Source organism: Dipodomys ordii, unplaced genomic scaffold (genome assembly GCF_000151885.1).
Source record: "Dipodomys ordii isolate 6190 unplaced genomic scaffold, Dord_2.0 Scaffold1, whole genome shotgun sequence".
Classification (NCBI taxonomy): domain Eukaryota; kingdom Metazoa; phylum Chordata; class Mammalia; order Rodentia; family Heteromyidae; genus Dipodomys; species Dipodomys ordii.
In genome coordinates, this window is record NW_012267217.1 from 43,439,720 (window position 1) to 43,463,801 (window position 24,082).

Sequence of the window (24,082 nt, forward strand, 5' to 3'; positions counted from 1 at the left end):
CCCATAAGATTATGACAAAGCCCCCGAACTTTCTAATACCGAGTGTCATCGAAGCCATTCAACACTGTAAATTTGTGATCATTTGTTGAACAAATCTACTATGCTGCCAGTACACACAATCAGATACATCATTTAATACATACTCCTGATAATAAATAGCTATATTTCTGGTTCATGTATTTAATATACTATACTTCTCATCATTATTTTAGAGTATACCTCTACTTAGAAAATTTTTTACTACAATATAGTAGTTCATGTTAGACCGGTAGACATCTCTTGGTGACCATGTCATCTGTTGATGACAGCAAGGAGTTATGTCAATGTTTTCTCTCATACGTGGAAGGTGATCTAAAATACACCAGGAAATGAGAAATTATACATTCACATTAGGCATTCACAGTGAGACCAAAGGAGGATACTCTTAAGGGAAGAACACAATGGTACAATGCCTATGTCCCACGTTGATAGAATTAGAGGCATACACTGCCATATTTCACCTGCAAATAAATTCTTGATAAAGTTGCACAGTGGATCTAGGGATATTTGTTGTTTTGTTTTCCATGTGAGTTTGTTCATTAATCTTTTAAAAACAAATACAATTTTCAGGTTTAACTATTTTTTTACTACTTTTATTTGTATAGATTAACAGTACAAGGCAATTAATTGGACTAATTCCATAGATGCATACACAATGTACTATGAGCAAATTAATTTGTTTTATTGTTTTTTTACCCATTTTAACACTTGTACAAGCACTCTGTTTGATATCAAGTGGACCTTTATAGGGAAAACTAATCTTAATTTTTTTTTCTCCTACAACATTCTAGAATCACAGCATCTCGCCATGATTTTTCTTTGTTGGTGCCAGTCCTTGGGCTTGAACTCAGAGCCTAGGTGGTGTCCCTGAGCATTTTTGCTCAAAGCTAACACTCTACCACTTGAACCACAGCTCCACTTCCAGTTTTTTGGTTGTTAAATGAAGATAAGAGTCTCTCATACTCTCCTGCCCAGGATGACTTGAACAACAATCCTCAGATCTCAGTCTCTTGTGTAGCTAGGTTACAGGTGGGAGCCACCCACTGGCACCCACCTCATGATTTTATCATATTCATAAAGTTTAATAATAGCTAAATCCATACCAAATCAAGTTAAAGTGGCATATTGTTGTTCACCATTTATTCTCTGGAAATGGTTATGTGTGGTTTGACAGCCATGAGCAATTTCTTTTGTTCAGCATTGACTGTGTTTTCAATCATTGGGTACAATTACAGTTGCTAGGAATAAACAAGACCCATGTTTTTGTGGCATTTATAGTATAGAGAAAAAAATAGTAAACAAGAATTTACCAAAGTAAACAAAACAATGTGTCAGGGCAATATCCAGCAAGGTAATGAAATAGCAGGATAGTTTGCATTTGCAACATTCCCAGCAAGGCCCGTTTGTTTAAGACAATGTGACACTTTGGGAAATGCTGGACACCTTAAAGAGGCAGGACCTTGTTGGAGGGTTTAAGATATTGGAGATCTGCTTTCCAAGGGGATTGTGGGACACTTTCCAGCCAACATGAGGTGAGCAGCTCCACTCACATTCAACCACACGCTTCCCACAAGCCACAAGCCCAAAACAACAAGGTCAACCAACCAGGGACGGAAGCCTGTGAAGCCAAGAGCCAAGATAAACACTTTTTTCTTTATAAGCAGATTGTCTCAAGTACTTGTTACAGTAACAGAAAGCTGGCTAACAAAGATGAAAGATGATTGTTAAGGAGCCAGAACCTCGGTAACCAGAGGAAAATGAACATGGTAACTTCTGAGGACCGAGTATTGCAGGTAGTACTGCTTGCTGAGCCAATAGCTAACATGCTATCGATATCCAACACTGCATCTCACAGTTTGACTCAGGAAATAGGTGTTAAACAAAATTTCCTTTCCCCGTAGCATAGTGTTTAAAATATATGTATAATTCAAAGTCATCAAGCACTTTATATGCGTATACCTCACATATGCTAAAATTGCCCCATTGATGTTTAAGGAAAGAATTATGCTGGTCTTTGCACATAGTATTATAATTTGTCTTTCATCTTGTATGTCATTGATCTTAGGTGAATTTAATGTATAATTTGATAAAGGGGTTTTATGAATGCCCATTTTTCTTTCTGTACAGGAATCGTGTTTTAATTAACTTTCTTCCTCAACTTTCTTGGCAAAATGTGACCTGTAGAAGAAAGGAACTATAGTAGTATCTTCTTTATGTTTAAAGTACTAGTCATATTTTGTCACCTGAATCATCATCATCATTATTATTACTATTTTGCAGTTGTTCAAGAAAAATTCAAATGATTTAACAAAGAAAATGGTGGGCATTAAGAGGCTAGGAATGGTATATTAACAATTCTAGTAATGACACCTAATATACTGTGAGTTTACTATATATTACGTATCATAGCAAATGCTGATATATCTTATATCTCACAATACTATGTAGTAGGCATTATTCTTGAAATTTTGCAAATGAAGAAATTGAGTTCTAGAAAGTCTACTTCATCTATGTAGTTCTAGAAATTGGACTCAAGTAACTGAACTTCATATTTGCATAGCAAAAATCTGTTGTACCTCTATAACCATTCCATACTGCTTAGAGTGAAGTGAAGTGTGAAATTAAGGGAATACCAAGGAAATTGAAGACAAAGGAGGTGACCTGAGTGAAGAGGGAGTGGGTTAAGAGGAAAGATTTAAGCACCTCTTGCTCCGAACGTGTCCTGGCCCCAGAGCAGTGGAAGATTAGTAGGGGATGGGACTAGATAGGTGTAAAGGGAGGATAACAAAGGATCTTAAGGGTTCTACCAAGAACTCTGGCTTCTCCTCTGAATTAGATTGCAGGTCAGAGAGTATGGTGAGGAGAGAAACAGTATGATCTAATTTAAGCATTAAACTCTAACTGTAGATTGATAGTAGGTTGTAGGAGGCTGAGGGCAAGTTTAGGTAGACAAGTTAGAAAACTGAGTTACCCTTGCAATTATCCAGGAAAGCAGCGATAGTAATTAGGACCATGTGGCAATAAAATAGTGAAAAATAGTTCATCTCTGGCTAGACTTGGGAAGTAGAGATGATATCATTTTCTGAGGGATCCTATGTGGGATGAGAGAGGAAGAAAGAAGTCAGGATGATGAAGCATTTACCCTACATTATCAGAGATCTGACATAAAAGTGACTGGGTTTAAAATTTTAAAAACTCTGGATGATCCTGGTAATAGCATTCCCTGCAAAGACGTAGGGTGAAAGTAAGGGTGAACTTAACTGAGTAATAAATGAAAGATAAGGAAATTGAAGTAATGAGTATAAATGATACAGCTAGCATACTCTAGGTCAAGGAAAATAAATATGTATATATTAAGATGGAATAGAAACAAGTATGTATATGGGCTGAGAACAAGAACAAACAGCAAGAAAAAAAGTGATTAGAAGACTAGGAACAGGGAAGAGTGATTAATGGAGTCGATTTCCTGAAAAGCCAGAAGCCAGCATTACTGTAGCCCAAAGCACAAGTGGAATTGCTAGGTCTTGGCAAAGAGGAACTTGGGAGGGAAAGCGGAAGGCAGGCTATCAGATGGAAACCAAGAATCTGAGAGCTCCTGCCTGAGTTCTGCAATTTGGAAATAAATATCACAAACACATGGGTGTTCAGTGAAAATGGTGAGCACAGTTCATATTCTCTTGGGAAAAAGAAGAAGATCATGGGCTCCAATGACGAGCCAGCAAAAGACCAGAGGCTATAAATATGTGGCTGAACCAACTCAAATAGTTATGTGAAATAGACTTGAGTAGCAGCAAACTGTGTATAGAATTCAGACTGAGTAAGACAACGGGCCTCTGCCTTGTTTCTATGAACTGATCTGAATAGATTCACCTAATGGTGTTCTTCTAAAGCATGCTTTACAGTGACAATGACACAATTCTAAATACTTGGGAAGGAATGATGACCATACTTTCCTAAACTGGTGTGTATGGTGCGTAATTTCATCCAAGCCTATTGCTAAAATAGGTTTATGTTCATTTCAAGTTGATTTCACTGAAGACCACCACAAATCCTCTGCCATTCCAAACAGTATTCTGAAGAGTTCACTTTGGTATATGTCTTGTCCATTGCAACATGCAGTTTGTCTGGTAGTAATGCAGTTCACACATTTACAAAAACTGTCCATCCCACCTCATTTTATGTTTTGTAAAAGCCAATATCATTTGGTCTTTACCTGAAACATAAATCTGAAAATAAAACTATTTCATTCTTTTTTTTCTAGTTCTTGAAACTGGTCCAGTTTACCTTTAAGTCCTTCCATTTAAGACAAAGATAATTAAATATAACAGAAAACTGCTTTATCATTGTAGTCATATTAATTTATTTTTTCCACTGGGCAATGGGCTTAGCAACTTGCACATTAACACTTCTATTAAGATTATATTAATATCATAAATATGTAAAAAGGAAACCACTTTGAAAGTTCAAAATAATAGCAATAACCCTTCCCTCCTATAAAAAGTCTTTTCATCTCAAGATCTCAATGTACTTTCCTAGCTGGCAGCATGTCTTGACCAACCACTTTCCAAGGGACCAGTTAAAATTCTGCCTTCTTTGATGCAATGGCTCAAAAAACTAGTGAGGCTGGGTACCAATGGCTCACATCTATGTACCTAGCTAATCAGGAGATTGAGATCTGAGAATTGTGGTTGAAAGCCAGCCAGAGCAGAAAAGTCTGTGAAACTCTCATCTCCAATTAATTACCAAAAAGCCAGAAGTGGAGCTGTGGCTCAATTGGTAGAGCCTTGAGGGAAAAAAAAAAGCTAGGGGACATCACCCAAGTTCAGAGTTCCAGTCACTAATAAGTAAGTAAATAAATAATGCCTAATATTATCATGATTTTAATGTTTAATATCTCCTATGGCAGCATTTAATCTTTCAGAGGAGAGACCCCAAGCGAATGCCTCCCTCCTTGCTGCCATTCTTCAGCCATCGCTGAAGATAGGAGGTTGTAGCACTGGCCAGCGCCAACACTTACGACACAGACAAAGAGATACATGCTAGCAATGAATCAGGGCCCTTGAAACAAGAGCCCATGACTAAGGCTCCCTGAGGAACCAGACATAGCTTGGCTAACAGCAGCTAGATGACCTTCATCCCAGAACAAAGCCCAGGTGAGCAAGGAGCCATAACACTAGGGAGAAGGCAGGCTTGATGCACATGGTTCCCAGTACTTGGACAGTGCCCTCTTGAGTTGCTCTCCGGCAACCATACCATTCCAGAAACACAAACTGACCTTGGTCAGGGCCATGCATGCAAACTATGGGACCTAGGGGGCTTTCCTTGATCCTCTGATCCTCTATTTCTTTATCTCTAAAAATGAGGACGTTTCATTACCATGTCAGGAAGAATCTCTCCTCCTCCAATACTCCATGAAATAGTCATTATTTCCTGTTCCTTGGAAAGACATAAAATGTCTTCGAAAGGCATTGAGGGAATTGTTCTCCAGAAGAGAACTGTAGATTCTCCAAAGTCTGATAATTGCTCCAGCATGATTTAGTACTACTTCTCCTTTCATCTGAAACAAGGAGCCAGCATGCAAGATGGAGAGGAGAGGAAGCCCTTACCAGTCTTAAGTACTGCACGTGTCCATGACAGGTGCTTTCGAAACATGTGAACACGTTGGGGCATGGGAGATGGACAATTCTCTAACCACTGCCAGCTTCCTGGAAATGCCTTACATGGGGGACCCGTTGCCACAGGGCTAACACTCCCCATCACTTCTCTGAGATATTATCCTTTAAAGTGGTTCCTCACACCCCCCACCCCTGCCACCTCCCCATCATCATGTCCCAGGAAGTCATTTACTAAAGAAGTTCAAAAATCCATAAATATGTCAGTCTCATTTGTCACTAGAGGAAGACATGACATAGAAAAATAACCTTTCCAGGCTTGGAGCAACCTGATCTAAACTAAAGGAGACTTTAAAAGAAGGAAAAGAACACTGGGCGAAAGGGAATCCAGGAAGAGCAGAGGAGAGATCAGCAGATGTTCAGACTCAAGCAGTGTCTATTTTACACAAATGTTTCCTCTGACTATGTGAAAGGAGAAAGGAGACAATCTCGAACTTTTTTCCTTTCAATTGATGCCACTGGACTCCAAGTTTTATCTACTATGGATGGTGTCTGAGGTCTTCAGAGGGAAGAACAAAACTCATTGAGTTACTGGAGAGAGCTGAGGATAGCTAAATTAAGCTAAATCAAGCTGTAAATCCATTACAGTTCAAGGTTTATGAAAAAGAGATACTACTTTGGTTTACCCAAACCAGTACCATCCTTACAATGACAACACCCTATTTTGTTCTGCAGCTGCTTTCTGGTGTTCTTTGAAAACTGAAGCAGAAGACAAAACCCAGACACATCACAACAATAGATGAGGCACCAAAACACTACAAGCTCAAAAAGAAGCAGGGGTCTGAACAGAGTAGTTTTTGATAGGAACAGAGACAGCCATGGAAGAGGTAGGAGGGGTAAAAATTAAAAGGAAGTTGATTCTATTTCCAGGGAAAAAGGGAAATTGCTTAGTTAAATATTAAACCCATATCAGGGCAGAACTAGACCCACCAGCTCAATACTACTCTTTATTGTTCCTCAAGCTTTTTTTGACATAGGTATTTTCCACTTTCAGTTTGCATATTAACTCTGTATCTAAGACTAACATTTGTGAAACCAAACAGACCAAGGGATTATATTGGCTCTACAAAGACTTCACTCCCCCAAGCCACTGCAAGTATGATTTATAAAATATATATATATATATATATCCTTTTCATAGACACTTTCAGGAGCACAGTTATTATTTTTAAAAAGTGAATACTCTGTTCTCAGACATAAAAAAGCTACCCAGAGCATATAATATAGTGTTCAAAGAAATTGCACATTCATGAAGAAAATGACTTTACATAAAAAACTTTAGTGTTTGTGGATTAGGTTTTTACCTAAAACTATATTATTTGAGATTGTGTTCATCCCACAGATGTTGACATATAAACTATCTTACTCTTTATAAATCAAGTCAACAACTCTTACATGACTTTTATGTGCCCCAAATTGCACAGGCTCTGAGAGAAGTATTCAGGCAGGATATGAATAATGCACAGCCACCCCTGTGGAGGGACTCAACAGTATCACTCCGCATATCTCAGTTTCTTTTTGAAAGACAGTTTTATTAGCATCTATTAGTTGTACAATGGGGTTTTGTTTGGATATTTCAATACATACCTACACTGATTAAATTCACCCTCTCACTTCCTCTTATCCTCTGCCTTTCTTAAAACAACTTCAACCTCGGGGTTCTTTCAATTATCAATGGATTGTCTTTTAACTTCAAACAACCCAGGTGACCCATAGTAAAAATTTTCTGGGTGGTGACCAATGGGATGACCAACTGTCCAGGTTTGCCCAAAACTGAGGGAATTCCTGGAATGTGAGATTTTTGAGTAGTAAACTCAAGAAGGACTCAGGCAAGACTGGGTAAGTTGGTCTCCCTGGTGACTTGAGGGAGATGAAATCAATAAATCATATCAGTGTGAGAAACCCAGGCTTGTTCTCCCTACCCTCTGTGTCTTTCTCTCTGGTCTTTCTGTGCCCTGCAACTTTCGTACTCTCTTTGGCTACTTGTATGGCACAATGGACCAAGAACCAGACTGTTTTTTTCCAGGTCTAAGTTCTAGCTCTGCCATGGCTTTTTTGTTGTTGTTGTTTGTGGGGCTTGAACTCTGGGCCTGGGCACTGTACCTGAGCTCTTCAGCTCAAGCGAGCACTCTACCACTTGAGCCAAGTGCCACTTCCAGTTTTCTGGTGGCTCATTGGAGGTAAGAGTCTCACAGCTGGCTTTGATCCACAATCCTCAGATCTCAGCCTCCTGAATAGCTAGGATTACAGGCATGAGCCAACAGCACTGGGCTGACTTTTTTTTTTATCTTGATCAACTGATTAACTTCTCTATCCTCTTCCCTTATTTGTGAAGTGTTTAAAACTCTGAGGTTGTGATGACTGAAGTGTTCACCACAGGGCTGGAAATGTATGTCATGCTTGATAAATGTTTAGCATTAGTGTCTCCAGAACCATCCATTACAACACTCAATTTCCAGTACTCCAGTTCTAGTAAGACTGACACCCAGCTAAACCATGGATCAATGAGATTAAATATAATCCATTCATAGCCACGTGTAATCAGTCCTTTATCCTCTTGTTAGGATTAAACCAAGAAATGGGTATAACTAAAGCAACTTTCTGTTCACCCTGAGCATATTCAATCTTTCTTATGTAACCTTTCAACCAAGCATTTTGCATAATTCTTCACATAGACATCACATATACTCACATCCAACCATACTATATCAATACATACTACATAAATACACTATATAAACACACATATACCACATAAAGACACATACATAATCATACTATGTAAATACACACACACATACACACACACAGGTTATTATACTGTTGAGCTGAGAGAATGAGAAAAGCCAAATAAGCATTTCTTCTTTGTTTCTTGACTATTTACGAAATATAGGGAAAATGCTGTAGCATTAAAAAGGGGAATTACAGAACCAGTGGGTGGATGAGAGAGGAAGTCCAAGGAAGAAGATGTGCAGAAAGAAAGGAATTTTATTTTTATTTTTCTCCTTGGTTTCCCTCCCCCCACACACAAAGTTCCTGCAAAAATCAAGTAGAAAGTCCCCAAAGTACAGTGTGTGACCTCCTACTAATTTCCCTGGGGAGTCTTGTATCAGAGAACCTTTAACCTCCAGAATCAAGGGGAAGCTGAGCTAGGTAAATTCCTAAACAGAGGGCACAGGAGAGTGACTTAAAAGACCCACGTCAGGCCTGGACAGTTTTCCAGGAGGGTTCCCTCTTCCTGCCCTCACAGCCACAAATACGAGCAAGGGGAGTAGAGATTGTTGGTACTTTCCTTTGACTCTCAGCTTCCTGTGTTTGAAATGAAGGAATCAGACGTTTTCTGTGGCTACTCTTGTCTGGGATTCTTTCCTCAAGAGGTATTCTTGCATTTGTGAAGACTGCCAGGAAACAGTGTGAGTCATGGCTTCTGAGCAGACAATATTCAGCTTTAGAAATTCCCAGAGATATGACTTGTTTATAGGAAAGGAAGCAGAGCTATTCTGAGCTGCCTGGGGAAGAGGAAAACACTGTTCATTTTTTAAAATACTGTGTGGAAAGGTCATACAAGCGGCCAGGCTAACAGCAAGAACCTGGTAGAGATACTGATGTTAAGCTATTCATTTGTCTGCACGTTAGCAAATATTTTGGGGGCCTGACATTCTAAAACCATAAGTCCTATGACTTTAAAATTCCCCCACCAGTCTTCAGTTCAAAAGCATAAACAGGTTCCAAGCACTCAAAGGAGTGAGGGAGAGGAGGCACACACAGAATATGCTTCCTTCGACAACGTTGTAACTTCAAGTTTCAGGAGCAGGCCAGTGATTTTAATTCCTATATTCTATACTGACTCCTCTAATGTTTCCTCCATCATACCCTCAACTTTGATGTCAATGACCATTACTTAAAAGGATTATTCAAAGCCACCAACACTGGAGAAAATGCCCAAGGAGAGAAACTCATGGGATTCCAATCACTACATTTGCTTCTGCATTGGGCTACCTTCTTGTGCATGAAATTCAGCCCTGACATGTTCAAACTCATAAAGGCACTGTGACAGCTAACCAAGGATGCTGACTTCCAAGGAGAAAACAATCCACTGAGTACTCACTGATTCAACAATAATTAGCCTGTGTGATAATTTCATAGATACCACACCTGACAAAATCAACAACTTCACCTAATTATAAAGTAAACGTTTCATTGATATAAAAGGATGCCTCTTTAATGTGATAAAGGCCTGCTTGACTTAAAGTAAAGATTGGACTTAATGAGTAAATATTCCAAGCAGAATCAGATAGAAAAAAAAAGTCTCGGAATCATTATCACTTTAGAAATTTTTGGCTAATAAATACATTGTAGAGTGAAAGACACTAAAGTACTAGAAAATCGCACCAGTACACATCTGGAATAACCAAAACAAGAAACTTTTCTTCATTAATAATCATAAATTGGCTTTAAATAAGAAATACTTTAAAAAAATTAAGAAGACACTGGGCGCCAGTGGCTCACGCCTGTAATCAAAGCTACTCAGGAGGCTGAGATCTGAAGATCGAGGTTCAAAGCCAGCCCAGGCAGGAAAGTCCACGTGACTCTTATCTCCAATAAACCACCAGAAAACCGGAAGAGGCGCTGTGGCTCAAGTAGTAGGGTGCTCACCTTGAGCTGAAGAGCTGAGGGACAAGACCCAGGCCCAGAGTTCAAGCCCCATGACTGACAAAAAAAATAAATAAAATTAAGAATACTCAGATAATTTAATGAAAAAGACAAGCTAATCATAGCTGCATATACTGTTACACAGCAAGAAAACAAAGAAGGTACATTTTGAGAGGTAGAAGTGGGAATCTTCATTGGACTTCCTGTCACAAAGGCTGGTAGCCCCTCAACTGCGCTTAACACTGTCAAAAAAAAAAAAAAAAAAAAACTGAGCCATGAGAGCTGGAGAGGAAAGGAAGAGCAGAAAAACAATGCCAACAAACCAGGTCAGCTCCCATGGGAGCTGAAGTGGGCCATCATGTTGACTGGAGGAGAGCCAGGAGACAGGACAAGAGCAGACAGGAGACAGGTGGCATGGCTGACATACTGCATCTGAGCTGGTCCTGGCCTAAATAGGGTCAAGTCATAGGGCAGGGTCACAGGGAGCGTGAGAGTTCATGACCCAAGATTGGCAGGTCCAGTAACCACCCCTGCCTCTAGCAATTCAGGCATACCCATTACCTGGGAGGTGGGACTTCCTTACTTCCACCATGAAGACAGGAGGGTACCAGTAAAATCCAATACGCTATCATCCACCATGTGGCCAAGATACCACTGGTTAGATTCAGCATCCCTACTTCAATATAGTAATAAATAAGTAGCAAGTATAAAACATCTACAAATTTAATAACACATGTATTAAAATGTTTAAAAAAAAAACCTTTATTGGGGGCTGGGAAGGTGGCTCAGTGGTAGAGCGCTTGCCTTGCATGCATGAGGCCCTGGGTTCAATTCTTCAGTACCACATAAGCAAAAAGAAAAAGGCTGGAAGTGGCGCTGTGGCTCAAGTGGTAGAACGCTAGCCTTGAGCTGAAGAGCTGAGGGACAGCGCCCAGGCCCAGAGTTCAGGCCCCACAACCGGACCCAAAAAAAACAAAACAAAACAAAACTGGCTGGCTCACCAACTATAATCCTAGCTAATCAGATCTAAGGATCTGAGGATCATGGTTCAAAGCCAACCCAGGTAGGAAAGTCCGAGAAACTCTTATCTCCAATAAACCATCAGAAAACCAGAGTGGTGCTGTGGCTCATGTGGTTGAGTGCTAGCCTTGAGCTAAAAAGCTAAGGGACAGTGCCACAGCCCAGAGTTTAAGCCTCATGACTAACAAAAAAACAAACAAACAAATAAGAAAACACCTTTATGATAAATACCATGTTAATAATGAAAACAGAGAGTTGCATTTTTATTAGCTGGAAAATTTCAGCATGAAAATGGAAAAACTTCTGAAACTATTCAAATAATTCCAAAGATACAACAGGGCTTTTCTTGGAAGTCACTAGATTCAGCCTTGACTAATTGCCAGGCTTGGTGCTTATCTTATAACTAAGATTCAAAATTGTAAGCAGGAAGAACTAGCAAACAAAAATATTCCTAGAGCTCATGCTTATCAGGTGTCAGAGCCTATTGTAAAAGCTGAAATTGTGAGCTCGATGTAAATGTAAAATACAAAGGAAAAGAAAACAATCGAATGCCCTGTTATACATATCTGTCACATTTTATAGATGGCTTTGGGAGTTTACAATGTAATCCACCTGCACTACCTTTTCTGCTTCTGAATGATGCTCTGAAACATGCGCTCTTCTTTGTTTTTATGTAGAAAAAATAATACCCAGAAGTCCAATGACTCCCCTAACATCATAAAAATAAGCAAACCCAAACAGATCCTAAATTTTCTGCCTTCCCATACCAGGCCTCTTTCCACTCTATTGTTCTCACAAAACAACAGTGAATAGATTTTTTTTTAAATGCTGAAATTTGGGGAAAAATATGTAGAGTTGCCCTTTATACCGCATAGCCCTGCTTATAGGACAAACAAAAACCTACACGTGTTTACAAAATATCAATATTGAAAAGTGAATTACAGAAACCCTGGGAAAGAGAGACATGTAATAGAGAGACATGATACTGAACTAATATTTGACCATCCCTCACCAGGTTCACTACCAAGTAGGAGCTTTAGCACTCACCACTCAGTCTCTCTCTTTCCATCTTCATGTACTCCAAATGAACTTCTCATTACTACTAAGACAATTGCAAAGAGCAATTGAAACCTGGATGTAAATTACCTATTAAAAGTATATCAAATCTGTTTCTGGGGAGGGATAGGATGATCTGAGAATAAACAATTAGGAACATGTATGCTAGGTTAGTACTAGCAGATGAGCAGAATAGCTCAATAGCTATGTACATATGACCATAGAAGATGATGCTAAGTGAAATGAACTCCAAGACATAGAAACAAGAAGCTTTTCTTTGTTGTTGTTTTTAATGTACTATGTGGTTTCTTTTTCATTTGTGTTTTTTTCCTATGGTTTATCCCCTGTTGTCACTATATTTGATTTTGGTACCCTGGGTATTGTATATACATTTATCTGGATTAGGGAAGAGAAGGGGAACAACAAAGGACAAGGGGGGAACCAATACAACAGTGATACTCACAAGACAGTATGTTGGAAATGAACTGTACAACTTGGTGGGGGGGAATTGAAGGGGGAAGGAGAAAAATGAGGGAAGGGGTAACAAGTTCAACAAGAAATGTACTCACTACCTTATTGTGTAACTGTAACCTCTCTGAACATCACCTTGACAATAAAATTAAATTAGAAAAAAAGAGTAAAAACAAACTTTAAAAAGACAAGGAGCTCCTCAGGAGGCTGAGATATGAGGATCACAGCTTGGTTCAAAGCCAGCCTGGACTGGAAAGTCTTTGAGATTCTTATCTCTAATTAACCAGCAAAAAGAAATAGAAGAATGCTAAAAAGCTAAATAAGGGTCAGAGGCCAGGCCCTGAGTTCAAGCCCCATTAACAAAATAGAGAGAGAGTGAGAGAGAGAGAGAGAGAAATACACACATCGAAACACACATGCAAAGACAAGAAGGAAAAGGAGCAGGAGTAGGCAACTAATAATTTCTGCTGCATAGTATTTGGGCAACTACTCAACCCTAACACTAGAAACAAAGCAACCACAATGAACATGAATAATAGTCTTAAAAGAATGAACACTGGCCATGCTCTGCTGAAACCTTATTTCTATACAAAGGCAACAGGAAGACTCTGATGACTGCCATATTGGGTGATCCAAATACAATTTCCCATATGATTATCCAAAGTACTCTTTAAATAAGAAAACAGAGGTTGCTCAACTTGGCCATTTGGTAGAAATACAAACACAGGTATTCCCCTCAGAATGTAGCAGAGTTAAAACCAGCATTCGGTTCTTGAGACTGCCAAACTTGAAGCATATGCTCTTTTTATTGCATAGTCTTCTGGGACGAGGCGATGTTAGCTGGATTTTGTGACATCTCTGTAAATAAAATAGAACTCTACACAGGTTGACTTTAATGAAACAAATATGTTATATTGACCCAGGTCAGGATTCTGTGGGAGAATTCCACAAGGCAGAGAGCTATAGACTTACTCCTTTCCACCATACTGGCCTGTTCCCTCCCATTCCTGATTTCTGATTTTTCCCTCTTTACAAAGAGAATAGTGGAGTTATAGAAGGAAATAGCATATTGGGGTGGGGGAAGTGAAAGCAAACTGGTTGACTGTTTATAAAAAAAAAAAAACAAACAAAGCAGAAAATCTCCAAAACTCAAAGTGATCTAGAATAACTCACTGAGATTCTTTTTTTAATTGTATTTTTATTTTAGTTTCTTTAAGAAGCTGTACACATGAGTTACCACTCAAAAAATCAGTTTATAAGTACAATCCATCTTGATCAGTGTCACTCATTTCACCATTTTTCCCCAACCTCCTCCTCAATTTTTTTTAGTTTCACGGGCTATTACTCATGATACTCACAAGACAATATGTTGGAAATGAACTGTACAACTTGTGCGTTAAGTTCAGGAAACTCTTTGTATAGAATGGCAATATCTTTCATCATTTGCACCTTTTTTTCTTTTCTTTTTGGTTTTTGTTTAGACCTTTTGGATGTCTGACTAATAACATAGAGAAAAACAAAGCCTTCTGTGTAAAGTTCATTAGAGAACGGAGAGATGTATGCCATTAAATGACATGGTCTCATGGCCACCTGATACCTATGACCTCAGGTGAGGCTCAGTTCTTTGCATTTTTCTTTCGGAAGGAATGTCCCCATCTTTATGGTTAACACATCACTGTTGATGGACTGGCACTATTAAGCTTATGCTCTGACAACCACATCGACAAGAGACTGGAATATATGACATGGAAAGGTGAAAGGACAGTCACTAAGGGGAGTAAATGAGCTTTTAAATGAGCCTGACACCATCCAGCTAGTTTTTATATTGCCTCTTGTGAAAAAATCTTGAAATATTGGTACATTGCTATAAGTTATTTCTTCCTGTTGGTACATAGCGGCCTAATACTATTTGATCTTGTAGAGTGTTATCTAAGACTCTAAACTTGTTTTACTTTAAGCTCAATGGCATTTCATCAACAGTGAACACAACATAAGTAGCTAAACTTCACATCAGTTCAATGTCATGAGGCTTCTAGGATGCCATTGCTTCCTTTTGGTTTGAGTAGATACCTCATTGGCCTTCTCTACTTTGGGTAATTTCTGAGTTGGTCCAGTTTTGCTCTTATTTTTGCTATATTTTCAGTCTATATTTACTTATTTATCTCAAGATTATTTCTTGTCTGGGAATGTGAACTTACTGATTTCATTTGCCTGTTTCTCTTTCAGTCATGCTTACTCTGGGTAGGATGGAAGGTAGATATAACAGCCACTAAGAATGTCATGATTCCATCCCTGTTCATCGCTTCTCTGGGCATAGAGAGCTAGGCTCAAGTATGGCAGGGTTCCTGTCCAACCCTCAGCAAATTCTCTCAATAAAGGCCCCAGTCCCTTGTGATATATGGAATTTGATCGTGTTTTCTGGGAAGTCAGAAACTATTTTTGGTCTTAATCTCAATTCAGCTATTGACATTCTGGTCTTTTCTATTTAAAGCCACAAAATTGACTGCTTATTTTCTAGTTGTAGTTTAATTTTGTTTTGTTTTAAGTTCTTTTTGTTGGTTTCTACCCAATCAATTGGATCGGCCATACATTTAATCTGATTCTGTCATGAAGACAGCCAAAGCCCCAATGAGTTTTCAATCACCTGTGAATGAATTTAGCCTGTGTGTAAACTTGGCCCACTTTTCAACAGCTCCGTGACAGCTCTCTCTCATCAGTAATTTGAAAAGAAAATACTCCACCTAATTCACAGCCCCACTGAAAGAAGTATATAACAACATAATAACTCTGCAATGTACTTTGTGATTGGCAATATACATTAACTTAACAAAACAATAAAAATATATTTTCTGAGATGATAAGCACTACATTTCTTGGGTGCTCTGTGGCTTACATCACTGTTTGTGTTGTTAAGAATTTATCCATCAGAGCAACTGCATTCATTAATGAGGATATAACATATATATATATATGTTCTATACATATATATAAATATAGTGCATATGTGTACATGAACATATATGTTCTGTATACAACATATATACACTAAACAGGGTTCTGGGCTACAATGTGATCAATTTTCTAGAAATAAACACACTTCTGTGTCCAACTCAAATGAAGACACAGAATATCTCTAGCACCCCAGAAGGCAACTCCCTATGTGACCCCTTCCTGGCCCATTTTCTTCCCCAAACTCACAGCCCTAACCTCTGACACTATAAATATTCCTTTTGCTTTTGCTTGCTTTTGTAACTGTTTGCATGGGACTATATTATTCTATAATACTGGAACAGGCCTTCCTGAAACTAAACTGGGCTTACCACTCCTAAAGCAGTTTATCTTTTCTATGCTGACTTGGAGAAAGAGATCTAGAGGAGGAAGGGGAAAAATAGAAGAACCACATAATTTGTCATCCAAACTGGGACAACTTTGAGGAGAGGGAGAGAATATTCTATTTGTAATGACACTGTGATGGAAGTCCTGAACAGGAACCGTTCCTTGCAAACCAGGACATCTGGTCACCCTGGTGAGAAGGCAGCAGGGACACACCGGCAGGCAGGCAAAATCTGTTTTCAAGGCCCTGAAATAGAATCCACTTATGTTACCTGTGTTATATTCAGGACTAGAATCCAGAGGAAACCATTTCCAGGAAATGTAATCACTGGTAAAACTCAAATTAAAAATATGTACTCAGGTACCGCAATGGCACAAAGAGGACTTGAGCACTATCTCTATCTATGAGGAACTCATGGCAATGAGACATGTTTGCAAATGAACCACAGTGTGGTTCTCAATGGACATCCATGAAGTACCAGATGACTTCCCAAGATATATGTGATGTATTTTATGGATTCCAAGGGAGAAGAACTCGTATCTCTTGGGAGACATAGAAAAGTATTTTGGGGAAGGTCACATTTAGGATAGTCTAGATTCTACTTTAGTGATTCTCAGTCTACAGGGTTTTTTGTTGTTGTTATTGTTGTTGTAAAGGTGTTGTAAAGGTTACAAAGGTCAGGTAATAAGTACATTTCTTTTCTAATAGTGTCACACCCTCCCTCATATTCTCCTAGTTTTTCTCCTCCCAAGCCCCCCCCATTCCACAAGTTGTATAGTTCATTTTCAACATAGTGTCTAGTGAGTATCGCTATCAAATTAGTTTACTCTTTGTCCTACCATTTCTGTGCTTTCCCTTCCCCTCCCCAAATTGGATAAACTTACATGTAAGACAAAGGGTACAGAAATCAAAAATGAAAAAAAAACCTTTTGTTTCCATTTATTGGTGTGCAGCATCATTTACCATAGCTAAGATATGGAACCAACCCAGATGCCCCTCAGTAGATGAATGGATCAAGAAAACGTGATATATATACACAATATGCTTCCATCAAAATGACATTGCCCCATTTGTAAGGAAATGAGAAGACTTGGAAAAAATTCTATTAAGCAAAGTAAGCCAGACCCAAAGAAACATAAGCTGCATGGTTTCCCTCATTTGTAATAATTAGAATGTGTCTATAAATCTACAAACCCGAGGGATAGTAAAAGACAAGTAATTATACTCGGACATGATTAATTAAACAGGACTCTAAACATGCACACAATGTGACCAAAGGAAGATATTCTTAGGGGAGGATCACAAGGGCTCAATAGCTATGTGCATATGATCATATAAAATGATGCTTACCTGGGGAGCTTTTCAAGCTCCCTATACTCAGGTAGTACCACCAGACTCATGAAAACAGGAGCTCTGAGAATGGGACACAGACATTTTTAAAAGCTCTACCAAGTAACTCCAGTGAATAGGCAAGATTGAGAAACATGAATGTATGCATTAGCAGGCAGGAAGGACGGGGCAGAGAAAAGAGCATGGAGTGAAGAGTTGAGTTAGAATATTCCGTCTTTGCTATGTTCCCAGAGAGGCATCCATTGAAAATTGAATACAGAGGAAAGCCAGAAGGGCAAAAATAATTTAACCCCCTTCGGAAAAAATTAATTAATTATGAAACCATTTGCTAAGGCCAATAACTGGGATGGATGGAGAAAAGATGTAGTGAACATCGAGGGAACTCAGAGTAGTGATAAATCCATCATAAATCGCACACGTCACCTGATAATGTCTGTTCCTCACATTAGCATCACATTAAGCTGCTATTAGTGATCTCAAGAAACAGTGAAAGCAGCTTCCTGGTTAGCACTAGCAGCAGAGAGAGAGTTAACAAGCTGCTAGCCTTCCACTGGCACCTTTAAGAACCTGAGGTCCATTTGTAAAGGATGCTTAAAGGCCCCAAACCTTGACCTATCAAGCTCATGCTGAGGGAGTTTGAGGGGACTGGAATTAATCACAGCAGGGACACAATTTTCAGATCAATACTAGCCAATTAGAAGACTCCCTGCTGAAGAGTTCCCTTGGAATGTCAGATGACCTTTGCCCTTGACTTTTTGTGGGGGCAGATGTTTCTTTATCTTATCTACTGATAAGGATGCTGTTGAGGGGAGTAGCTCATTTCACATCATGCCAACCCCTGCTAGGGCATCTTGAGGCTGAGCTATTTGAGCTCTTAAGCATGAGCCAGTTGCCAGTAGAGGCTAAAGGAAGATGGGGTTGGAAATTAGATCAGTAATTAATTCACAGCCATGGAGCTACTTGTTTTTGTGAACAGCCCTAACCTTTCAAGTCACCATCTACAACCACAAAGTTAGGGAACTATCTCTGCAGTGAATTCACTGTTGTGTGGCTCTGCTTCCCTCCTACCTCTGCTACATGTCAGGAGAAAATGGATTCTGAAGCCTGGCCTAGTTGCTACCATTTTGTCTCACAATCTGGCTGGCTCTGGAACTAAAGTAGATTAGGAGACTGGGTCCAGGATTCTCTTTCTCCTTGCACTTGCATGGTAACTATTTGCTCATATTGTTTGCTATCCTTTGGCCAACACAGTCAGCCCTTGACATCTTTAGCCAATAGATTCCAGGGTCCTCTTGGGTATCAAAATCTGCAGATGTTCAAGAAGTTGAGAGGGAAACCCAGCAAAGCCTGTTGTTCTAATACTTCTTGGCCTTTCTGCCTAGCTATCTGTATAGTATAATGCAGGACCCTCTGGAAAGAGAATCTTACCACCTATTTGCACACAAGGTGGGTCCTTTATGACCAATGCTTCACACAAGGTGATGCTCCATCAGGGTCCTTACCATGGGCTCCTCCCAAATGTATTTACTTCAAAGTAGTTTTCAAAGTGTTCACCACCTTTATAGACAAAGAAGGATACTAATAATCCACTTACAATGTATACAAAGAAGCACATACAGATCAAAAAACAATGAACACATTAGAGAAAATGTCATATTCTAATGTAAACATGGTAGGCAATTATATAAGTATATATTTTATCTTTATTATGTATTTATACTTATTTTTGGTATTTGGATATAAAACTGACTAGCAACCCATCCCTTAAGAGATCATAATAAATGAAGTAAGCCAGACCCAAAGAAACATAGGCTGTATGGTTTCCCTCATTTGCAATGATTAGTATAAGCTAAGTTAGTCCTGACAGAGAACCATAACAGCTCGAGAGCTATGAACATATGACCGTATGCCAAGACGTGGAAACAAAAGGTCTTTTGCTTTGTAGTTGTCAACCTTGATGTAGCCAATGTACTGTATCTAGATCTTTTATTTTATTTCATTTTTCTTTTTCCATTGGTTTTTATCCCTGGCAATCTCTGTCTTTGATTCTGGTACCCTCCATCTTGTATATGCATTTATCTGATTGGGGGAAAGGAAATAACAAAATGCCAAAAGAAGCACAAAAGATGACCCATTGCAACACTGATATTCCCTGGACACTATATTGGAAATGAACATTACAACTTCATGGGGTGGGGGAAGGGGGAGTGAGGGGAGGGCAGGGATAGTGGGAGAACAACAATGGAGTGGGTAACAATGTTCAACAAGAAGTGTACCTTACTCCTGTAAATGTAACCCCTCTAAACAGCAGAGAACATTAAGCTTGGTGTGGGTGGCTTATGCCTGTAATCCAAGCTACTCAGGAGGTAAAGATCTGAGATTGCAATTCTAAGTCAGCAAGGGCAGGAAAGTGCATGAAACTCATCATCTCCAATTAACCATCAAAAAACCCGAAATGGAGCTGTGACTCAAGTGGTAAAGCACTAGCCTTCAGCAAAAACAAAAACGACAGCACCCAGTCCCTGAGTTCAAGTTCCACAACTGGCAAGAGAAAGAGAGATAGATACATAGAGAACATTAAATACTATTAGAAAGATAAGCAAAGAATAAGACTGCCACGTGTGTATTTCCAACATAACCATCAAAGCTAATCATCTGCCTTGGAAGCCAATAGCCTGTGTACTATCACAGGCTACATGGATTGATTGGATAATAAGGATGAGTAACTTTCCCTAAAAGCTTCCCAAGTGCTCATTACTCTGCAGAGTGTTTGGTAGAGTCTGTGTTTCATGAATCTCAGAAACTAAGTGGCCTATCCACCATAACCTGGTTGGTAAGAGGTCAAGCTGATATGCAAACCCAAGCCATCTAACTTCACACACACACACACACACACACACACACACACACATACCACCATTACCACCACCACCACCACCACCATCACCATCACCATCATCATCACCATCATCATCATCATCATCATCATCACTCCAGGGATGATCCTGATGTTCTCACTAGTGAAACAAGAAAAACACTACTTAGGACAAAATAGTGAGTGTATTCACACTAGTGTCTCATGATGAGACAAGCAGTGTGGCACCCGTGTTCACTTCCTAGGCAGAAAGCTCTAGTTCAGAACAGTTAGAATCAGCAGTAGGAAAGAAACTGGCAAGGATCTCATTGAATCCCACAAGTGGATCCACTGTTTGGGGTAGAAGTCATGTCACCCAGATACACCATAGCTACTGCTTTGCAGAATTCTAGCATTCAGGTTCTGAGGAAGCTACAGTCCCTGGCCCCACCTACCCACTGTCAGCTGGACTATGAGTGAATAGCCTCACCCACACATGAAAGGTCTCAGGTGATAGGGGAAAAGATAAACCTGGAGCTTCAGTGGGAAGCTTTTCTCTTCTACAGATTGGAAATAGGACTAAAAGTGTTAGTTGACTTGAAAGGTTTAGGGACAATGAATAATAAATGTAAAGTACCAGATGCAGTACTTAGCATGTATGAAATCCACGACACAGGCCAATTGTTATTCTGTAGCCTTGGATCCCAGAGTCTCAGTAACAAAGTTTAGTTATATGTCTTTTAAAAAAAAATCTCTGGTTTGACTTGAGTACTAGGGAAAAGAGAAGTTTCCATAATGTAGTCTGAGAGTGGTAGTTGCCAGTTCTTTCTGCCCTTGAAGAGGTAACATGGGGGGGGGGGGAGAGTGAAATCATTCAATAGCAACTTGTATTGCTATGATCAGCTTTGTGATTATAGACTAAACTAAATGAAATGTCTACATGTCATTATTTCAAAACATGTTTAATCTTAGCCTTGTAATTCAGGTCTCAAGTCCCTTCAACAATATCATTGGCAGAGACAATGTATGGTGGCTCAAACCTTGGGGGAATGTAGTTTGAGACCAGAACAAGCAAAAAGTTAGTGAGATGAGCTCCCATCTCCACAAATAAGAACAGTCTGGTAGAGTATGTCTATAATTCTAGCTGTGCAAAAGGCAGAATTACAATGTGAGGCCAACTCCACATGAAAACACAAGACCCTATTTGAAAAATAACTTCAGCAAAAAAGGGCCAGAGTGATATAATACCTGCCTGTCGAGTGTGAGGCCCTGAGTTCAAACCCTCGTGTCAGGGGAAAAAAAATCTTGTTTTGACATTATACATACAAAAGAGTTATGCTTTTCAATATATACTCTGTATTAAGTTGCATTTCAGAGGTTATTTGGATTTTAATCTGTGTTTTTTAGAAAGCTCACTTGATACTTTTGTACTTCAGACTCTTTTCTTCTGCTTTTTCTTATATTCTTTTCTTCTTTCCTCCTCATATCTTTATCTGTGTTCAAAAACAAACTTTTAAGTCCTGTAAGAAGAAGTTGTTACAACTTCTGGGTTTGCACAGTACCACTCAAGCTCTTCAGGTTACCCTGTGTTCTATTTATTTCAGGTACATTTTTAAAGGTAATAATAAATTAAAATGCGGCCTTTAGAATTCTTACATGAAGCAATAGCAAGAAAAGAAGATAGGTGTTTAAAAATACAGCATAGAGAAAAGCAAGTAAGACTTGAAAGCCTGATTTAATTTTAATTATTTCTTTCCATCTACTAGATTGGGGTAGGAAATGGAAAGACTTGGAAAAAATTATATTAAGTGAAGTAAGCCAGGCCCAAAGAAACGTAGGTCCCATGGTTTCCCTTCTTTGCAATAACTAGTATATGTCTGAGTCAAGCAGAAAAGGTCAGATAAGTTGATGTTAGGTGAAATGAACCCCAAGATAAGTATTCAAATGTTTTTTCTTTCCTGCAATTTTTTTCTAACATATTTATATGATGATTTCTTTGTTGTTTTGTATGTCCCTCCCCCATGGTATAACCCCTGCTTTCATTGTATTTGATGTTGGTATAATTTGTGGAGGGCAAGGGAAAAAACAAACCATTTAAATAGAGATACAGGTGGACCCATTGCAACAATGAGATGTACAAGTCGTCATGTCGAAAAAACGAACTTTACAACTTTGGCTGGGGGTGGGGGAGAGATGGGAAGGGATGGGAAGGGGAAACAAAAGAGGAGGCAACAATGTTTGATAAGAAATGTACTCATTACCTTGCCCATTGTAATTGTAACCCCTCTGTATGGTATTTTCACAATAAAAAAAAGACTTGAAAGCCATAGAAAAATCCTAAAATGGAGTGGAGTATATGAGGGTATAATATGCATATGTATGATGCTTATGTGTACATTATTGTTCTTATGTATACATGTGATTTAAGCAAGCAAAATTTGAATACAAAAATAATAAAAGAAAGCAAGAAGAGAGGTAGTTGAGTTTGAAGCCCTTTTATAAGGCAAAGATTGGAAGGAAAGGAAGAAGATTGCAAAGGAAAGGAAGAAGAGACTGGAAAGGCTCCAATCTTGGCAGACACCTGGTCTCCATATTGTTGTCTGGGCTCTTTGTTCTTAGCTACCAAGATGGTGTGGAGAAGGTTTCCATATCTCTTCCTTATCTCTTCTTTTTCCTTCTCTTTCTCTTCTTCCCCCTTTCTTTCTCCTCATGCCCACTTTGTTTTCAAATTCAGTTTGAGGTAGTGGATTCTTTCCTCTACGCCTAATTTGCTGACAGTCAAATAAGAATGATCCGTGCCTTATAACTCATTCTGGTATCAAAGTTGCTTATTGTACCAGCCTAAAACCTACAACGGTGCCCCCAGAGTGGTTTCCATCTTTCAGAGAACCCAGGAGCCAAGTCAAAGCAGAGACAGGATGAGTTCAACTACCACACATATTCAAGGGGAAATGGCTTCTGGGAGAAGTAATGTGTTGGCTTAAATTCACTATTAAATATAAATGACTAATGTCAGATCTTCTGCTGAAGTAGAAATTGATGGAGGAGAATAGAGATAGGAAAAGGTGCTGGGCCCTTTAAGAAGGATGCTTTCAGCAGAGGGGAGAAAATCATGCAGAATAAAAGCTAGTACACTCAAGGCCACTTTACCTTGAACTTGATCTACCCTTCCATGTCAGGGATACATGAAAGTATCTGACTCTATTCATTCAAATCAGGCAGAAATAACACCTCCACCAGAAAAAGGGGGGGGGGCATTTACAGAATTTCACAGAATGGCAGGTAATTGCAGTCTAGCCAGCCTCACTCTGGGCATTATCTGAAGTGAACTTGAACAGTAAGCTCTTCTCTAGAGAAGCTGTTTCTACAAACCATATGGTTGTATAGAGAAGTTATGGATAGCTTTCAACATCCTTAGAAGCTTCTCTCCTATTGCCTGAGAAGTCCACAGGTTCATCACTGTTGGTGTCTTTGTCTGTCAGTCTGTCTGTCTCTGTCTCTGTCTCTATCTCTGTCTCTCTCTCTCTGCCTCTCTCTCTCTCTCTCTCTCTCTCTCTCTCTCATACAGCTTAGGTTTGGGTCCAAATTTGAGAACTACAAAAGTTTGCTACCATATATTTCCTCTATGAATGT